We start from the raw sequence: 19,811 nt of genomic DNA, 5'->3' as shown, positions 1-19,811 counted from the left end.
TGGAATTTCAAATATGATGTTAAAAAGAAACAACGCAGATTGGGCACTTTTCATTAAATCTTTATTCGAGAGGATAGCTTCTACAAAAGTAATCCCTGATTCATGGAAAAGCGCGGGGTAGTGCCAGTGTTCAAAAAAGGTAATCGTGAAGACCCGTCAAACTACCGCCCAATAGCGCTATTGGACATGATGTGCAAAATATTTGCCACCTTTCTTCAACAAAAGCTGTCAAGATGGGCAGAGGGTTTGAATCTAGTGGACACAAGGCAAACCTGCTTCACAAAAGGAGTCGATGTGGAGCTAAACTGAATTCTTGTAAATCTGGCCAAACTCTGCGCCTTAAAACGCAAGAAAAGGTTGTTCCTTGCATTTGTGGACTTAAAACAGGTATTTGACAGTATCAACCGGCAGCTCCTGTGGAGTAAACTGAAAAACTGGGGCTGTCCGGAAGAACTGATCCAACCATTGATGACTTTGTATTCAAACACCTTGATTCGTGTACGGCTGAATGCTCAAGGCGAGTTAGCTGAGGAAATAAAAACACCAAGAGGGGTAAAACAGGGCTGCCCTTTGGTAGCGCTGTTGTTCAAACTTTTTATTTCTGATCTGCCCGCAGCTCTACAAGAAGCTAAGTCTTTCCCTCCAAAGCTCATCGGTCAGCCTCTAAGCTGGGCCATCTACGCTGATGATGTTGTTTTACTTGATTCAACAGGAATTGGGCTCCAAAGATTACTGACAGCATTACAAACCTACTTGGATGTAAACTCATCATCCCAGCCACATCCAAACCTAAAAAGCCCGACCCCATTCCCCCAGCACTGGCAAGATGCGCAAAGAATCTTACCAAAGACAAGATCACACCACACCTCACCGCCCTAATAACTGACCTTAAGTCCTCCGACCCGTCAGTGTTAGCAGATATCTATAAGAGCACCTTAAGCACTGCCATTGACACCATTGCCCCACTACAGAACAAAAAAGCCAAAACGGTGAAACACTCAAACACCTGGTTTCCCCCCTGAACTCAAACAACTCCGCTCTCAGAAAAGAAAAGCACTGAACACCTGGCAGAAATCACCCTCCCCAACCACCCTATCCTCCTACAAATCTATCAACTCTCAATACAAAAAAGCCATAATCGTAGCCAACTCAGCCTCCTACAATGTAAGAATTGCTAATGCAAGTTCTGAATCCAAAGAACTCTTCGCCATTTTCAAAGAACTTACCACACCAGCCACCAAATCACGAGATATTGTTAAAGACCAAACATGGTGTAACTCCATACAATCCGCCCTACTGAACAAAATAAAACGCCTACAAGCCAAAATCAAGGAACACCACATAAACCTATCACAGCACCTAACTACTACATCTGACCACTTGCACACCCCCAGCCCAGTGCCCCCTTCTGACAAAGCCCCCACAACCCCCTTCAAATTCAGGGAAGTAACAGAATTGGAAGTCATTGAGACAATGAACAAGATTAAACCATCAAACTGCAAAGGAGACCCCTGTCCAACCAGTCTCATTAAAGACTGCACTGAAACACTCGCCCCCTTTCTCAAAACCTTCATTAACGCTTCCTTCAACACCAACTCAGTTCCAGACAGCCTAAAAGAAGCCTGGGTACGCCCCCTCCTAAAAAAACCTACTCTTGACCCAGAAGTTGCTAATAACTATAGGCCCATCACTACCGTACCTTTCCTGCTCAAGATCCTGGATAAAGTTGCCTACACGCAAATCCAGGAATATCTTGAAACCAACCATATCCTAGGTAAAAGACTGTCAGGATTCCAACCAGGTCACAGGACTGAGTCAGCCCTACTTGACCTAAAAATTCAATTTGGGGACATCATGGACAAAGGCAAACCGGCACTCCTTCTACTACTGGACCTGTCCGCCGCCTTTGACCTTGTCAACCATGATATTCTAGGCATGCACCTAAAAATGAAGCACACTTCTCCCCTGAAGCTATCGCTTGGGTGGCCTCATTTTTAAATGGGAGACTCATGAAGGTCTTCTCAGACACTGCCTCGGCAACACCCACCATCATCCACTGCGGCGTCCCTCAGGGCTCCTGCACCGCCCCCACACTATACAACATATTTACCCTCCCACTCTTCAATGACCTTGACTGTCGCAACATAGCGTACACCAACTACTTGGACGACACGCAGGTACTACTCTCACTAACCGGGACCTATGATGAAGATGTGACAGCCCTAACTAAAATCTACACAGCCATCCAAACCTGGATGGCTGCCAATGGCCTCTGCTTAAATGGGGACAAAACTGATATTCTCATAGTAGGCACCAGCGAAACTCTCAACAAACTCCCCTCTCAATACAAATCATTCAACATCGACAACTCCATCATCACAGTTTCCAAGACAGTCAAAACCCTAGGTGTTCACCTAGATGCCTCTGTATCCATGTCCCGCCATGTCAACGCCATTGCCTCTTCCTCAGCGCTCACCACCAAGATGATCAACGCAGTTAAACCCTTCCTCTCCACCAAAAACTGCCTATCTATCGCCAGAGCCACAATAGGTACCAAACTGGACTACTGTAATGCCCTCTTCCTAGGCACCTCTGTCAACAATATAAAAAAAACTCCAAATCACACAAAATAACACCCTCAGGGCTGCGCTGACCATCAATAAAAGGGAACACATCTCCCAAGCCAGGAAAGATGCCCATTGGCTACCGGTAAAAGAACGCATACTTTTTAAAGCCATGGCTATCACACATAGATGCCTTACACTAGATGCCCCAACCCACCCTATCCCGCCGAAAGAATCACACTCAACACCTCCAACAGACCCACCAGAGCACACCGCGCCAACCAGATTTATGTCCCCACGTTCAAAAGAACCAGAGCTGGAGGGTCTAGTTTCCAACACCTCGCACCCAAAAACTGGAATGCCCTGCCAACCTCACTAAGGAACGAAGAATCTTACACCACCTTTCGCAAAAACCTAAAAACCTTTCTATTTCGCTAATGTTTTCAAACCAACATGCACAGTTATGCCTGCACTGTAACCAAAGCAAAGCATAACCTTCTCCTAACACCTGTCACTGCACGACTGCTACCGTATGTTGCAACCTACCTATGCTATGTTAATGCTTTGCTATGTTAAGCTCAAGCCTTCTGTAACAGCGCCACGATGCCTCAGGGCAGCTCAGTGCGCTTTATAAATGCAAATAAATAAAAATAAATAAATAAATAAACCTCTTGGCAATAAATGTGAAAAAATCTAAAATAATCGCTCTGGGCCCAAAAACTCGACAACGAAAAACATTTTTTAAGTAGAGGGTAAACAGCGAGGTAGTAACTAAGACCGATAGCATTCGCTACTTGGGAGTTATATTTAACATCTAAATAAGAGAGTGGAGCTGGAGGCATGATTTGTCATCCCGAATGTTGATGTTTGCGCTCCAAGGTGCCAAACTTCACACAATGTATGGAAAGTTTACACTGTTGCCGATAATACAATTCTACCTCCAAAAAGTGATCCCTGCCATATCTTTTGGAAGCAAAGCTGGCTGGAACATCGACACTGGTTTTTGGTGCCAACTCGAGGTCAAATTTTGGCGTAAAGTGCTCAAACTTCCACAAAATGTTCCGGTTGTGGCGCTCCGTCACGAACTCTGTTTGGTTTCCTTGTATACCACAGTACTTTGGAAATCGATTTCTGCACTGTGCAAAATGCGCCTGACCCCAGGAACAAAGTGTATCTGATTCTAAATGAAAAGAGCACAGACTTACCTGCTAACCTACAAAATAGATGGGAAGAAAAAATGCTGTCGATATTAAGTGTGGCTGACGTGACCATGTTACAGGTCTTGCAAACGCCACAAATTTCTAAAAAAAGCTCCGCCAATGGAGCTGGATTCTGAACATTGAGAATCGAGGGAAGATGGCCTCAGCAACTGACTTGGGTTCATTGATGCAAAAAATGGACGAACTTCCGAAATATTTGTTCAAATTTCCTTCACGATATCATCGTGACCAATTTATATTTCATCTAAACCTCTATAAAACAAATGCGGTGCTAATGAGGCAAAAAGACCCAAACACAAAATCTAATCAATGTAGATTCTGTTCGAACTCTGTTGAATCCATAAAACATCTGGTGACTGAGTGTTCTAACGTTGTGGCACAACGCTCTTTACATTTAGGCCAGTTTGCACCGAAAAATGGCAATATGCATGAATGGTGGATTTATCTTTTGTCTGGAACCAATGTTCAATTAACTTGTGCAATTATTAACTTCATGGACCATGGACATGATCATATCAAATGAATAACTGCTTTTATTGCAAGATAGTTTCTTGAGCTTTGTCGTTGGCTTTGCATGTCTTTTTTTTCTTTTCTTTTTTCTTTGTTAGTTTTATTTTGATTGAAATATGAAATAATTGAGTGAATTTGATGGAAACATGTGGTGACAAAAAAAGTTTGTTTTCTTTTTCTAAACTATTGTCAATAAAAAATGTTTTTTTTTAAAAATGTACTGTGTACTAGATTGTTAATGGATAATAAGTAGGAATAGGTGTTGGAGATGTGCAAGGGAAATTTTGAAGTTCAAAGTTCCTAGATCAGTAGAAAATGCAGTTCTGAACTGTCGGCGAAGCAGAGATCTTATTGTGAAGTGCGGACGGTTTCTCGGACACGTCATCATGCCGCACGCCGGCGTATGGTCATGTGGCACTATCCGAAAGGTCCGCTATGAAGTCAGATGTTCGTAGACGTCTACGGATGCAAAACTAGTTGAAATAGTTGCAAAAAGTGTATAGAAGTTTTAAAAATGATTCCCGAAGGTGGGAAATGGCAGAGTTTTAAGGTGATACTTTGTAAATTGAACACACACATTGCTATATTGGGTAAGTATGATATTATTAAGTTGTAGGAAAATAGCATGCACTGGTAAAACCCTATGAAATTCACTGAAAAAACGTTGTTAAAGGGGCGTTCTGGTTAAGTTGGACTAATAAAAACCTATGAAATTCAATGAAAAAACTTTGTTAAGGGGACGTTATGATTAAGTTTTACTAATAAAAACCTTTGAAATTCACTGAAAAATCTTTGTTAAAGGGACGTTATGGTTATATTGGACTAATAAAAACCTATGAAATTCAAAGAAAAAACACTTTGTTAAAGGGACGTTATGGTTTCAAGTAAAATTGAAAAACCCCAGAAATTCGCCAGTTGTGGTAAGCTAAACAACCATAACACGTGCCACCACCGTGCACTGCTAAGACTAACACCAGGACATCAAAGATGACATCACAAATGTCATGAAGCGATAAATATGAAATATTTCACATTTCAAACTGCAGTGCGTACCAATGGGGTTAATATCGTAAGTGATTTCGTCATGAGGGAAATTCTTTTCCAGCCACTCCGGTGCTTGCCATTGCTGGGTACAGAAAGAAACGTTATGCTTATCTACCATTGTATACTGCACCACCTGTGCAATTATCAGACAAACTTTCGTGTGCTTGCTACGTTGTAGTGGCGTTCTGGTATTAGTACTTTCCAGTCCTTACTGTGGACGTTCGTTCTTTGTTGCTATGTAAAGCAGCAGTGCGGTAAGATTGTCGAAACAGATGTCACTTCTCTTACTGGTGCATTACGTTATGGTGCACTACCAATGCCTTTGTTCTGTTTCTTTCATAAGTACAAAGTTTCCACACCTACTCTATTTTCCCTTGCAATTCACGTACATGGTGCTGTTTCTATATGTTCCTTGTGTTTGCTGAATGGTACCACCATGCACAAGAACCTGTGCCTTTCTAAGCAGGTTGGATGCCACCCGACGTCTGCGACCAGGCGCATACTCTGCGACTGCTGTGTGCAATAACATGGTGTGAGCGGGTTCAGTATGTAGTACGGTACATGTTTACAAACTAAGGGAATCCTGGCAAAAACCTATGAAATTCGGTGAAAAAGCATTGTTAAAGGGACGTTATGGTTAAGTTGCACTACTAAAGACCTATCAAATTCAGTAAAAAAATGTTGTTTAAGGGACGTTATGGTTTAATTGCCCTACTAGAAATCTATCAAATTCAGTGAAAAAACATTGTTAAAGCAATGTTATGGTTCAGTTGCCCTAAGAAAAAACTATCAAATTCCATGCAAAAAGTTTTTTAAAGGGACTTTACAGTTACTCTGTAGTAATACCAACCTACTTCAAAACAAAAGGGGTGCCTAGTCATAATCCCTGGTCCTCCAGACAACTCAACACATTTATCTTTTTATATATATCAATAAATGCCAAATATTGAATTCAAAATCTTTTATTTTCACATCAAAATATAAAATGTCATTTCCTCAAAACATTTAAATACAAAATAATTATTTTTATAGTCAGCTCATAATGATTCACTCCTACCATTCATTCACTATTATTTTCTAGAACAAACAAATAACACATATCTTTCTGACAAAATAGTCAGCAAAAAGATCCTTCTTGCACTGTGAAAAGTCCTCCACCAAATGGTCTGATGGTTCTATCTGTGAACTGCTAGTCACATTATTATATCTGTCTACACGTGTTCCGGTTGGCTGTTAGGACGTCAAAATCTTCGCTCACTTATTAATGCAACCTTCATCAGGACCAGTATGGGGAGTTTTCTCATCCCCATTTAAAACAAGTAGGGTGAGTTACACCACCTAAAAAATAATACACAATATAAAAAAAAACTAGAAACATATTATACTGTCACAAGGGTCAGCTATGTCCTTTTCATCAAAGGAAGACTCTGTCTCAAAACCCTCCCCTTCCTCCTCACCTTTATCTTTCCTCCTGGGTTTCCTTTTCTCTTTGCTACCGGGCCTCTCCTTTTTTTTATGCAGATAGTGACGACCGCTGAAGGACGCCACAGTGCCACCGTATAGGTGGGACGGTGGGCGATCCACCATGACCGTCTGAAAAAGGGGAAAAAGCCAGAGGTAAAAAAAAAACCTGAGTGAAGTGCTTGGACGGATGTAGGAAGATCCGGGGTCCTTGGACTGTTGGACGATGTCCGATGAGGCAGAAGGAGACTCGAAGTCTGTCAAGGGTGTAGATCTCAGGAGGAGGAGCAAGAAGGTACAGTTCAAAAAGCAGAGGCAATCCAGTAAACGGGCAAAGGTCCAGTACACAGGGAGGCAGGCGGAAACAAATGCGGGAGGCAAAGGCAGTCCAAATGGGAAGCAGGGGAACTGGTACACAGAAGAGCAAGTCAAAACAGGTCAGGAGGCAGAGGAGTCCGTAAGCAGGCCAGGGTCCGGTACACAGGTAATCAGCGGGTCCCGCGGGTAAGGTGTAGGAAGGAAGCACAAGAGAGAGTAGGGGAGAAAAGATCAAGGAGCTAAGGAAAGAAAAAAGAGGCGGACCGAGGTCCGAAGCGAAGGTAAAAGGGGAAACAACAGAACAAACAGAGAAGGCAAGAACACTCGAGGAGGGGAGCAAAAGAGAGGATGATCCCGGGTAGGGGATCACCGAGCGAGAGAGGAAAAAAGCGGAAAAACCCACATGGAAGGCGAAAGTACAGAGCAAAGGCAACCAAGGCGAAACCAAGGACACGTTGCAACGCGCACGTAACCCGGAAGTAGGGGAATAAGAACTACCAGTTACGTGCGCGAAGCAGAAAAGGCTAGTCCTGCACGGGTCGTTCGGGGAAAACGTGAAGGGACATTCAATGGCGGATTACGGCCCCAGCGATCCCAAACACGCCATCTACCCCAAGATGTGACAGTATGCCCCCTCCTGAGACACACTCCCCCGGGTTTACCGGGATGAAAATGATGAAATTTGCGTAGCAAAAGGGGAGCATTGATGTGAGATGTAGGCTCCCAGGAGCTTTCTGACCAGGGGTACCCTTTCCATCGTACCAGATACTCTAGTCTACCCCTGCGATACCTTGAGTCACATTTCTGGGCAACCTCATACTCCTTTTGTGTATTGTCTGTAGGTAGAGGGCAGAGCTTAGGTCTGCGGGACCACGTATCTTCTTGGAAGGGTTTTAGCTGTGATGTATGAAACACTGGGAGTATTCTCCGAAGGCCTGTAGGGAGTTGAAGACGAAAGGCCACAGGGTTGATTTTGTGTAGAATCTTATAAGGCCCTATGTACTTAGGGGACAACCTAGAGGGATGTACCCACCGGGGCAAGTATCTTGTGGAAAGCATGACTCGGGAACCCACTTCCCACTTGGGAATCGGTCTTCGGTGTCTGTCTGCTTGCTTCTTGTAGCGATTCTGTGCCTCCTGGAGGCTCATCGTCGCTTTCTCATGGACTTCTTGGATGAGTGAAAGGGAAGTATCGACAGAGGGTATGTTAGTGGTGGTTATCGAGAGAGGTTGAATGGGATGCGGGTGATAACCGTAGGTGCAAAAGAAAGGGCTAATGCCAAGAGCAGAATGGGTAGAATTGTTATAAGAAAATTCGGCCAAGGGCAATAAGAAGACCCAGTTATCTTGCTGTTGATTTATAAAACACCTCAAATATTGCTTGAGGGTCCCCTGGTATGTATGTGATGTTGAAGTCGAATTGGGCAAAAAAATGTGCCCCTCTGGTTTGCCAAGTGTTACAACACTGGAACTGTCTTAATACTTGCAGATTCTTGTGGTCAGTCCTGATTGTAAAGGGATATTCGCCCCCTTGAAGTAGATGTAGCCACTCCAGACATGCCAACTTCATGGCGAGTAGCTCTCGTTCGATGACAGAATAGTTTTTCTGACTGACATTGAGAGTCTTGGAAAAATAAGAGATGGGATGTTCTTTATTCCGGTGTTCCTGAAGTAGAACCGCTCCAATAGCAGATGAGGAAGCATCTGTCTCCACAATGAAGAGACGTTTCTGATCAGGCTGACGTAGAATAGGAGCAGAACAAAAGGCTTTTTTGAGAAGAAGAAAGCTGTCCTCAGCAGTAGCAGACCAACAGAATGGAACCGAGGACTTCTTGAGCAGAGAGGTTATGGGCAAAACCTTTTGAGAGAAGTTCGGGATGAACATCCGATAAAAGTTTGCGAGACCCAAAAATCTCTACACTTCTTTGACAGACTTGGGTGAAGGCCAATTTAAGTATGAAGTGACCCACCGGGGATCCATGGAAATCCCCTCGCTAGAGAGGATAAATCCCAAATAGGAGATGGAGGAGGCTGAGAATACACATTTGTCCAGTTTGACTAAAAGATGGTTGTCCTGTAGTCTCTGGAAGACTTCCTTGACATGCTCCTCGTGTTCTTTGGATGATCTAGAGAATACCAAAATGTCATCAAGATAGACTATGGTAGTGTGACTTAGAAGATCTGAGACGAGTCGGTTCATAAAACGCTGAAAGATGGAGGGGGCATTGACTAACCCAAACGGCATCACCTGATATTCATACAGTCCAAACGGAGTCCTGAAGGCCGTCTTCCACTCATCCCCCGCCTGGATCCAGAGCAGATGATAAGCATTCCTGAGATCTAGTTTAGTAAAAATGGTGGATCCTTGGACGGCTTGGATGATCTCCGTTGTAAGAGGCATGGGATAGCGGTCCTTGATGGTTACTTTATTCAAGCCCCGATAGTCTATGCAGGGTCGTAATTCTTGAGACTCTTTCTTGGGTATAAAGAATAAAGAGGCTCCAGCCGAAGACTTTGAAGGCCTGATTAGTTTGTTGGCTAGATTCTTGTCCAGATATTCTCTGAGGTAACGCCTTTCTTCGATAGAAAGAGGGAACATCCGACAAAAGGGAACAAGAGCCCCAGGGGTGAGGTCTATACAACAGTCTTCCGGACGGTGAGGGGGAAGATCCAAAGCTATCCTTTCGGTAACTACCTCAGTAAATTCCTGCAGATGATTAGGCAGACAGTGTACTGCTCTGGACTCACAGCAGCTTGCTGTCTTCACAATTTCGAATTTGGGTTCAGGCAGGCATTCCGCCTTACAGATGGAGGAGTGGAAGCTAAGTAGATTTTTAGTCCAGTTGATGGTGGGGTTGTGCTTCTGTAACCAGCCAATTCCAAGGATGAGAGGAAAGTGAGCCGCTCGGATGATGTCAAAGGCAATCTTTTTGGTATGTTGTTGTACAGACATGACAATTTCGTCAGTGGTGTGAGTTATTAAGCCAGAGCTTAAAGGTTCGCCGTCCACACCCTCCACCTTCTGATCCTCCTTCTTGGCGATCCAAGACACTCCCTTCAGGGCAGCCCAATGAGTATCCATGAAATTGTCCGCAGCACCGCAGTCCAGTAGGGCCTTAGACTGTATCTCGGAATCGCCCATTTGTAGGGTCACAAACAGAACCATGAGACGAGAATCTTCAGTAGTCTTTGGGGAAGAAACGGAGAGAGAGACATAAGGACTTGTAGAGGCCCCTCGGAAGTGAGTCCTAACACTTACAGAGGGCAATCATTTCCCGATCGTCTGGGAGGAACATCAGGACAGTCCCTAAGTAGATGTATGGAAGCCCCACAGTACATGCACAGGCTCCCTTCTCTACGCCTCTTCCGTTCTTCTGGAGTAATAGGGGCCCGAATAGTACCTATCTGCATAGGTTCTTCTCGGTTAGGCCGCGAGGTAGAGGAAGAAATGGGAGGAAGAGGGTCCAAGAGAGGAGACATACAAGATTTAGACATCTTCTTCTCCACCTGGTGCTCTGTCAAGCGGAAATCAATACGAAGGCAGCAGTAAAAAGATCATCAAAGGTTGTAGGGCGAGCTATCCGGGCCAACTCGTCTTTGAGATCTTCTCTTAGACCATGTCGGAAGATGGCATACTGTGCTTGTTCTTGCCATCCTGCTTCTGCTGCGACTTGTTTGAAGGTCGTGATGTAGGTGAGTAGATCGGAACTACCTTGACGAATGTCAAGTAGGTCTTCGGATGCTAAGAAGGCACTCTCAGTACGCAGAAACGTCTGTTGTAACAAGTTTTTGAAGGCGCTGTAATCTTGCACAACAGGGTCGGTTTGGTTGACCAGTGGGGTAGCCCATGCCAGGGCATTACCGGTCATGTGGGTAATCATAAATCCAATGTTGGAGTGATCTGAAGCAAAGGTCTGGGCATGAAATGAAAAGTGTAGACTACAAGCGTTCATGAATTCTTTGACCCTTTTGTTTGCTCCGTCGAATTTTCCAGAGACCAAAGGGAGCAGAGGCAAATCTGTCGAAGGGCGCTCTCGCTCAGTTATGCGCTGCTGTAAGGCTGTGTTGGCACCCTTAAGATTCTGTACCTCCATATTGAGGTTCTGTACAGCGGCTACAAGTTCCTGAATCTGTTGGGGTGTAGCCATGTTGATATCCTGGCGTTGCAAACTGTCACAAGGGTCAGCTATGTCCTCTTCATCAAGGGAAGACTGTGTCTCAAAACCCTCGCCTTCCTCCTCACCTTTATCTTTCCTCCTGGGTTTCCTTTTCTCTTTGCTACCGGGCCTCTCCTTTTTTTTATGCAGATAGGGACGACCGCGGAAGGACGCCACAGTGCCACCGTATAGGTGGGACGGTGGGCGATCCTCCGTGACCGTCTGAAAAAGAGGAAAAAGCCAGAGGTACAAAAACCCCTGAGTGAAGTGCTCGGACGGATGTAGAAAGATCCGGGGTCCTTGGACTGTGGGACGATGTCCAATGAGGCAGAAGGAGACTCGAAGGCTGTCAAGGGTAAAGATCTCAGGAGGACGAGCAAGAAGGTACAGTTCAAAAAGCTGAGGCAATCCAGTAAACAGGCAAAGGTCCGGTACACAGGGAGGCAGGCGGAAACAAATGCGGGAGGCAAAGGCAGTCCAAATGGGAAGCAAGGGAACTCGTACACAGAAGAGCAAGTCAAAACAGGTCAGGAGGCAGAGGAGTCCGTAAGCAGGCCGGTGTCCCGTACACAGGTAATCAGCGGGTCACGCAGGTAAGGATTAGGAAGGAAGCACGAGAGAGAGTAGGGGAGAAAAGAACAAGGAGCCAAGGAAAGAAAAAAGAGGCGGACCGAGGTCTGAAGCGAATGTAAAAGGGGAAACAACAGAACGAACAGAGAAGGCAAGAACACTCGAGGAGGGGAGCAAAAGAGAGGATGATCTTGGGTAGGGGATCACCGAGCGAGAGAGGAAAAAGCAGAAAAACCCACATGGAAGGTGAAAGTACAGAACGAAGGCAACCAAGGCAAAACCAAGGAAACGTTGCAACGTGCACGTAACCCGGAGGTAGGGGAATAAGAACTACCGGTTACGTGCTCGAAGCAGAAAAGGCTAGTCCTGCACAGGTTGTTCGGGGAAAACGTGAAGGGACATTCAATGGCGGATCACGGTGCCAGCGATCCCAAACACGCCATCTACCCCAAGATGTGACATATACTAACATTCAACACTAAAAATTATGGCCATTCCCTCTTATTTATTTAATCACTATGAATGTGAATGCATGATTCTAAATAGTAATCATTAAGTCAACGTTCTTAAATGATATTTCATGACACTCTAGTTGGGGATCATCAGTGAAGTGAAGCTGATGCCTCTCTAAGCAGACGTGTATGGGGGCAACCAGACGTGGTCTCCCTCTCACTGTGCTTAGAGAGGCATCAGCTTCACCTCACTGATGATCCCCAACAAGGGTGAAACACGTGTATGGGGTTGCTGGTGGTACTCTCGTTCAGATTGGAATTGCCATTGTATTTCGGTGCTGGACTGCCCCTGGGCAGGACAAAGACTGATATGCAAATGGATATTTCCCATCTGTGAAAGGCACAGTGAGTAAAAGCAGTGGCTGCGAACTCTCAAGTGGTTAATAACCACTGAACAGGTTATCATGTCTGTTCTTGCGAGAGAGGGGCGCCCGCTACCTTTGTAAAACCATTTCCCACTATATTCACCCTCACTCGTCCTCTCCCGTGAAATGATTTATTAATCCAAAGGGTACAATTCCCCATCTTGTCTGAAACCACTTATCTATGCCTAGGTCCATTGAATAAAACTTCCTAGATATGCTTGTGGTATGAACCCTCCAACATACTGGCTCCTGTTGAATGCCGCCTCAGAGCATGACACACAGGATGTTCACTCCATTAGAAAACCGCCCTCTCGGTAAAGTATATCATTCTGAACCGCTTATTAACATCTCTAACGTCTAGCAAGCGATTACCTTTAGGTCTGTCTCAGTGTTCGCCTGAAAACTTCCTCACGTGCAGTACTTCCGGCGTGGTCAGGATAGCTGCCGTCAGTCATTGGCCTGCTCGTTTATAAACTGGAAGTCATGAGTGTAGAGAGAGGACTGGACAAAATCTGCCTCTCCATTTCTACTAAAGCTGGAAAACAGACTAGTCTTGTCCCGCATCTAACATCAGAAGCGAATGAGCCCAAAAACAAATTAAAAATAGATACAAAATGATAACTAACAGATCGAAGGTGTAAATGTAGGAAACTTGGGTATATTAGTGTAGTGTATATTGTTGTTCAACAAGCATTAAAATCTCGTAGAGCTAGAAAAAAGACTAACCCTAATCCATCTGTCTTCGTATCTCATGGAATACAATTTACACATCATACTTCTGTTAATGCCCCTGAAAGGCAAGACAGAACCCCAAAGTGGGCATCCCAAATTCAGACCATATGTTTCTTGATTTAATTAAATTAATTCTAGACATGTAGTTATTTAATCATAATATCTCGACTCAACCATCACAACCCATTAGTTCACAATGGGTCTGTCATAGATATTTCTATAATGAGGACAAACTAGATATGCATCCGAAGGTGGATCTTAAATAATTACATCATGAAAGGACCTCTCCCCCTGATCTACAGCAAATCTACATAGGGACCCTGTTGTGAGTATAAAACCAACAAGGAAGTAATGAGTGACTAGAGCATTCCACTCAACCTAAATGTTGATACCATGTTTCACCGTATCTAAACGGTATATACAACGTTGTTCTATTTGTAGTACTGTTGCTATATCTCCTCCTCTTTTTTGCAGTTTAACACTTTGCAGGACAAACCATTTTAAATCTGTATTATTGTGATGTTTTTGAATAAAATGATCAACTAGAGGCTTATCAACTACCCTATTACGAATGCAACTGCAATGTTCCCCTATGCACTGTCTAACCTCTCTCGTTGTTTCACCCACATATAATAAATATCTAATGATATAGATAACATTTTTAGTTCGACAATTCATATGGGAGTTCAATTTCCATTTTATGGCACCATGGTTGAACTCATAATGTGTTTCAGTCAATGGACAAGACACACAGTTCCCACATTTGTGGTGTCCATTTATGGGTGATAGACCCCACTGGTTAAGCACTGTTTGTTCTTGATTAACATCTGTATAAGTATCCACCAATCATTGCTTTAGATTCTGATTTTTCTTAAAAGCAAAAATCGGTTTCTTGGACAGACTTCCTGGCTGTTTTATCAGGTCCCAATTCCAGTTCACAATCTTTTTGATTTAATTGCTGACTGGGTTAAATGTGGTAACACACACTAGCCTTTCCTGTTTTTGTTTCTCTTGTGGTGGCAGGCACTGTTCTCTATTCGTATTCAATGCCCTCTTTAGATTGTCCTTCACTAGTTTCCTAGGTTACCATCTTTCTAGAAGTCTTTCTTTCAAATCTTCTGCATGCTTACTAAACTCTTCCCTCGCAGTACAATTTCTATGTATACGCAGAAATTGACCATAGGGTAAATTCTGGCGCAACCCTACCGGGTGGAAGCTTGAAAAATTAAGTAATCTTATCTGTCAGTTTACAATGGAGGGTGTAAACATTTATTCCTTCTCTTACGAGCATTACAAGAAACCTCTGGGTGCTCCAGCATTATTAAACAATGTGACACCCACTGCTGGAGACTGAGGTGGTGTAGATGATTTAGAGAAAATTAACCAAAAACTGAAGAAATTAACACAAACGGACCTTCATGGGAAGTTCATGCTCGAATATTTAAAGGCAGGAATCATTCCTGATGGATTACAGGTAAAATAAATATTCCGTGAATATTTGTTGACAACCCCAGATTCCACAGAATTTTAGTGGGGTTGGCAACAAATGTTCACGTGATTGGATTATTTTGATTGTGGAAACAGCGGAGGAAGAGACAAAAAAACAGGGAGAAGAGCTGGCCGAATTGGAAAAACTGTTCCTAGATAACAAGACCAAAATGGTTTGTCCTGCAAAGTGTTAAACTGCAAAAAAGAGGCAGAGATATAGCAACAGTACTACACAAAATAGAACAACGTTGGATATACCGTTTAGATATGGTAAAACATGGACTCAACATTTCGGTTCAGTGGAATGCTCTAGTCACTCATTGACTTCCTTGTTGGTTTTATACCCACAACAGGGTCCTTGTGTAGATTTGCTGTACATAAGGGGGAGAGGTCCTTTCATGATGTAATTATTTAAGATCCACCTTCGGATTTATATTTACTTTGTCCTTATTGTAGAAATATCTATGACAGACCCATTGTGAACTAATGGGTTGTGATGGTTGTATTCCATGAGATACGAAGACAGATGGATTAGAGTTAGTCTTTTTTCTAGCACTATGAGATCGTAATGCTTGTTGAACAACAGATACACTAATTTACCCGAGTTTCCTACATTTACACCTACGATCTGTTAGTTATCATTTTGTATCTATTTTTAATTTGTTTTTGGGCTCATTCGCTTCTGATGTTAGACGCGGGACAAGACTAGTCCATTTTCCAGCTTTAGTAGAAATTGAGAGGCGGATTTTGTCCAGTCCTCTCTCTACACCCTTGATTTCGGGTTTATAAACGAGCGGGCCAGTGATTGACAGCAGCTATCCTGACTGCGCCGGAAGTACTGCACGCAAGGAAGTTTTGAGACGAACACTGAGACAGATCTAAAGGTAAGCGCTTGCTAGACGTTAGAGATATTAATAAGCGGTTCAGAATGATATACTTTACCGCGAGAGCGGTTTTCTAATGGAGTGAACAGCCTGTGTGTCATGCTGTGAGGCGGCATTCAAGAGGAGCCAGTATGTTGGAGGGTTCATACCACAAGCATATCTAGGAAGTTTTATTCAATGGACCGAGGCATAAATAATTGGTTTCAGACAAGATGGGGGAATTGTACCCTTTGGATTAATAAATCATATCAAGGGAGAGGACAAGTGAGTGTGACTATAGTGGGAAATGATCTCTATATATAACGAGACAGGGTCCCGAAACCTAAGAAGGGGCTCAGCGATTGAAGAGAACAGGGTTTTCTGGGTGAGTTAAAAGCTAAAATAGTCTGCTTGCCCCTGAATATGATGACTCTAGGGGATGACCATTGTACAATAGGACAGTCGTATTGGAATGCAAGACTATTGGTCTAGCTCTTGATATGTCTTGTCACTTCAGGTCTATTGTAGAGATTCACCAGGAATGGAAGACACGCTCGGAAATCCATGACAATCATTTTTGAAATTCGGAATTTGGAATTGGGAATAACATATGTAGATGTAAGTATGTGATTGCATCTAGAAGAGTAAGAATCACTTAGGATCTGAGAAGATCTTAATGTAGTTTCCCTATATTAAAGGAAGCAAACCACGATCTGAGCCACCCGATGATCAATCCTCAAAATATATAGTTTGGAGTTCGGAGAACCTCCCTTGAAGAGGAAAGGATATGCTTTGAGCATTTTCATGAAAAACGCTTTGGTGTGAAGTTTTTGAGTAAGTATGGCGGTAATTTTTGGAATACCATTATTTGAAAAAGGAAATCACAGAGGCTAATTTTGCGTTTGTTTGCATCCTTGGTGGGGTCAGATGGTGTTGACTATCATGCAGAGATGTTAATAGGATTAATCCAGTAATCAATGCGGCTAGAGTGTCATGAAATATCATTTAAGCACGTTGACTTAATGATTACTATTTAGAATCTTGCATTCACATTCATAGTGATTAAATAAATAAGAAGGAATGGCCATAATTTTTTGTGTTGAATATTTGTATAATATGTTTCTAGTTGTTTTTATATTGTGTATTATTATTTAGGTGGTGTAACTCACCCTACTCGTTTTAAATGGGGATGAGGAAACTCCCCATACTGGTCCTGACGAAGGTTGCATTAGTAAGTGGGTGAAGGTTTTGATGTCCTAACAGACAACGGAAACACGTGTAGACAGATATATCGGTGTGACTAGCAGTACACGGATAGAACCATCAGACCATTTGGTGGAGGACTTTTCACAGTGCAAGAAGGATTTTTTTGCTATTTTGTCAGAAAGATATGTGTTATTTGTTTGTTCTAGAAATTAATAGTGAATAAATGGTAGGAGTGAATCAGTATGAGTTGAATATAAAAATAATTATTTTGTGTTTAAATGTTTTAAGGAAATGACAATTTATATTTTGATATGAAAATAAAAGATTTTGAATTCAATATTTGGCATTTATTGATATATGTAAAAAGATAAATATTTTGAGTTGGCTATTCCCTATCCCAGTGGTCCAATTTTTCGCTTATTGGTAATACCAACCTATCCATATTATGGTTACATGTAAAACCGAAACCCCCCAGAAATTCGCTAGTTATGGTGAGCTAAGCAACAATAACTTGCGCCACCACTGTGCACAGCTAAGACTAACACCCATGACATGAAAGATGACATCACAAATGTCATTGATGACATCACTGATTACATCACATGTGCAGTTAGTTGTCATGAAAAGCCTCCACAAGGGATTGTCATTATAATGTTGGCAGAAAACTCTCAGAGTTCATTGGGAGAACTATCATGACATACATAGTTCATTAAGCAATGCATTGCTATAAAGACCATTGCAGTACATAGTTCCTTCTATTACATGAACCTACTCATGTCGAAACATAGGTATTGTCTGCAGCATGCACCATAGAGGTGCAATATTCAACATCTTGCCATGTTGGATAGTAAAATGGTGAATGATTTTGTTTCAGAGTTTTGCATACTGTAAACATGTCATAGGTAGCTAACAATGCCTCACCTACTACATAATTGTACTACTGCACACAAAAGCATAAAGAGACCACAATGCATACAAATATGAGCATACACAGGGAAAGTAAAGTAAGCAAAAAAGAAGCACTATTACCAGAAAGTGGTCATAACTTACGTGATTATCTTCATGCACAGAAATAATTGCTGTGTTTCAGGCTTGGTTCATCCCCTATGTTTATGTATCAAATGATGTAAGTAAATCGTAAAGAAACTAGTGTAAGACCATATGAGAAGGGTAAGCTCTACAAATATAGTACCTTTTGACGGTTTACTTGTTGACTGTCACTGAAGAAACCCACCTGGCCTAGATATGTCAGTGAACAAAAAAAGAGGGAGCCGACATGTGATGTCATCAGTGATGTCATCAATGACATTTGTGATGTCATCTTTGATGTCCTGGGTGGTAGTCTTAGCAGTGCACGGTGGTGGCACAATTTATGGTTGCTTAGCTTACCATAACTAGTGAATTTCTGGGGGGTTTCAGTTTTACGTGTAACCATAAAATGGATAGGTTGGTATTACTACAGAGTAACTGCATATTCCCTTTAAAAAAACGTTTTGCATGTAATTTGATAGGTTTTTCTTAGGACAACTGAACCATAGCGTCCCTTTAACAACGTTTTTTCTTTGAATATGTATATATGAGCGGATGTAGGAGGTTGTGACCAGCTTAACTCAGCGCGTTCCAGTTGCAAAGCCCATGAGTACCACATACATATTATAAGAGAAGGGATTCACAATGTCATACAAAATGGCATTATGAAGGACATGGCACTGTTATGTTATGTTATCCCCATCTATAAAGTGCAACATACATCCAAAAGGCATCTCGGTGCTAGAGCCCAACCGACAAGGCAAACCAAGCAAGACTAAAAGAGGTTAAAAGAGGTATGTTTTAAGAGAACGCTGAAGTATAAAGTAGTTCTCAGTAGCCTGAAGAGACGAGGGCAACGAATGCCAAAGCTTAGCTGTGACTATTGAGAACGCTCGGCCACAAGTTAGAGATAATCTAATACGTCGAACTTGAATAAGACAGGCATCCTGCGAGCAAGGTGCGCGACCGGGGACATAGGACCGAAATTTGGATTGAAGGCATTCTGCGCCACAGCCATAGAAGGCGCGGTGGACTATACACAAAGATTTTAATTGAATACGCCTCGATACTAGGAGCCATTGCAGAGAATGGAGGATGGGAGAAATGTGAATTCCAAAAGGGGAATGAGTTGCTACTCTGAATACCAGATTTTGTAAAAATTGCTGGCGGCAAGTCAAATACATTGGCTGGGCTAAAAAAAGAGAATTACAGTAGTTGGTGTATGAAGGACGAAAGAGGCAACAACAGGGGCATGCAGGAAAAAAATGCCAAACCTTACGCTGCACCTTTCATTGAAAGTGACCTAATTGGCGGATGGTACTAACCTGGGCTTCAGTCGACAAGGAGGTAGAGATTTGAGAGGCCAGATCCTTGACTAAAGAAACAGGGCGGGACGAGAGCCAAGAACTGGGGGCCAGAAGGCAGAGGTACACAAGAAAGTGGCAGAGGGAGGACCAATGACCAGTGCCTTGTCTTCTCCCTATTTCACTAAAACAAGTTATCGCTCATCCAACAACTCACTGCCTCCAAGCAACCCCTCAACTGAAGTGCAGTGTCATTCTGGGAAAGAATAAGCCGCACTATGATTATGCACATGGAGGATTATGGATTATGGTAGGCATCAACGGGAACACGCCAAGTTAACTGGTCATGATTTACCAAATCCACTGAATTTCAAAGGTTTTGTTGCGTTAAATCTGCCCAATTTAACTGCACCTTAACTAAGGTTTTTTGAGTGAATATATATACAGAGACACATTAGATTTGCGGCA

The sequence above is a fragment of the Ambystoma mexicanum genome, chromosome 1p (assembly GCF_040938575.1).
Source record: "Ambystoma mexicanum isolate Mex_15411 chromosome 1p, UKY_AmexF1_1, whole genome shotgun sequence".
NCBI classification, from domain to species: domain Eukaryota; kingdom Metazoa; phylum Chordata; class Amphibia; order Caudata; family Ambystomatidae; genus Ambystoma; species Ambystoma mexicanum.
The sequence above is the reverse complement of the archived record's forward strand: the minus strand, read 5'-3'. Positions refer to the sequence as shown.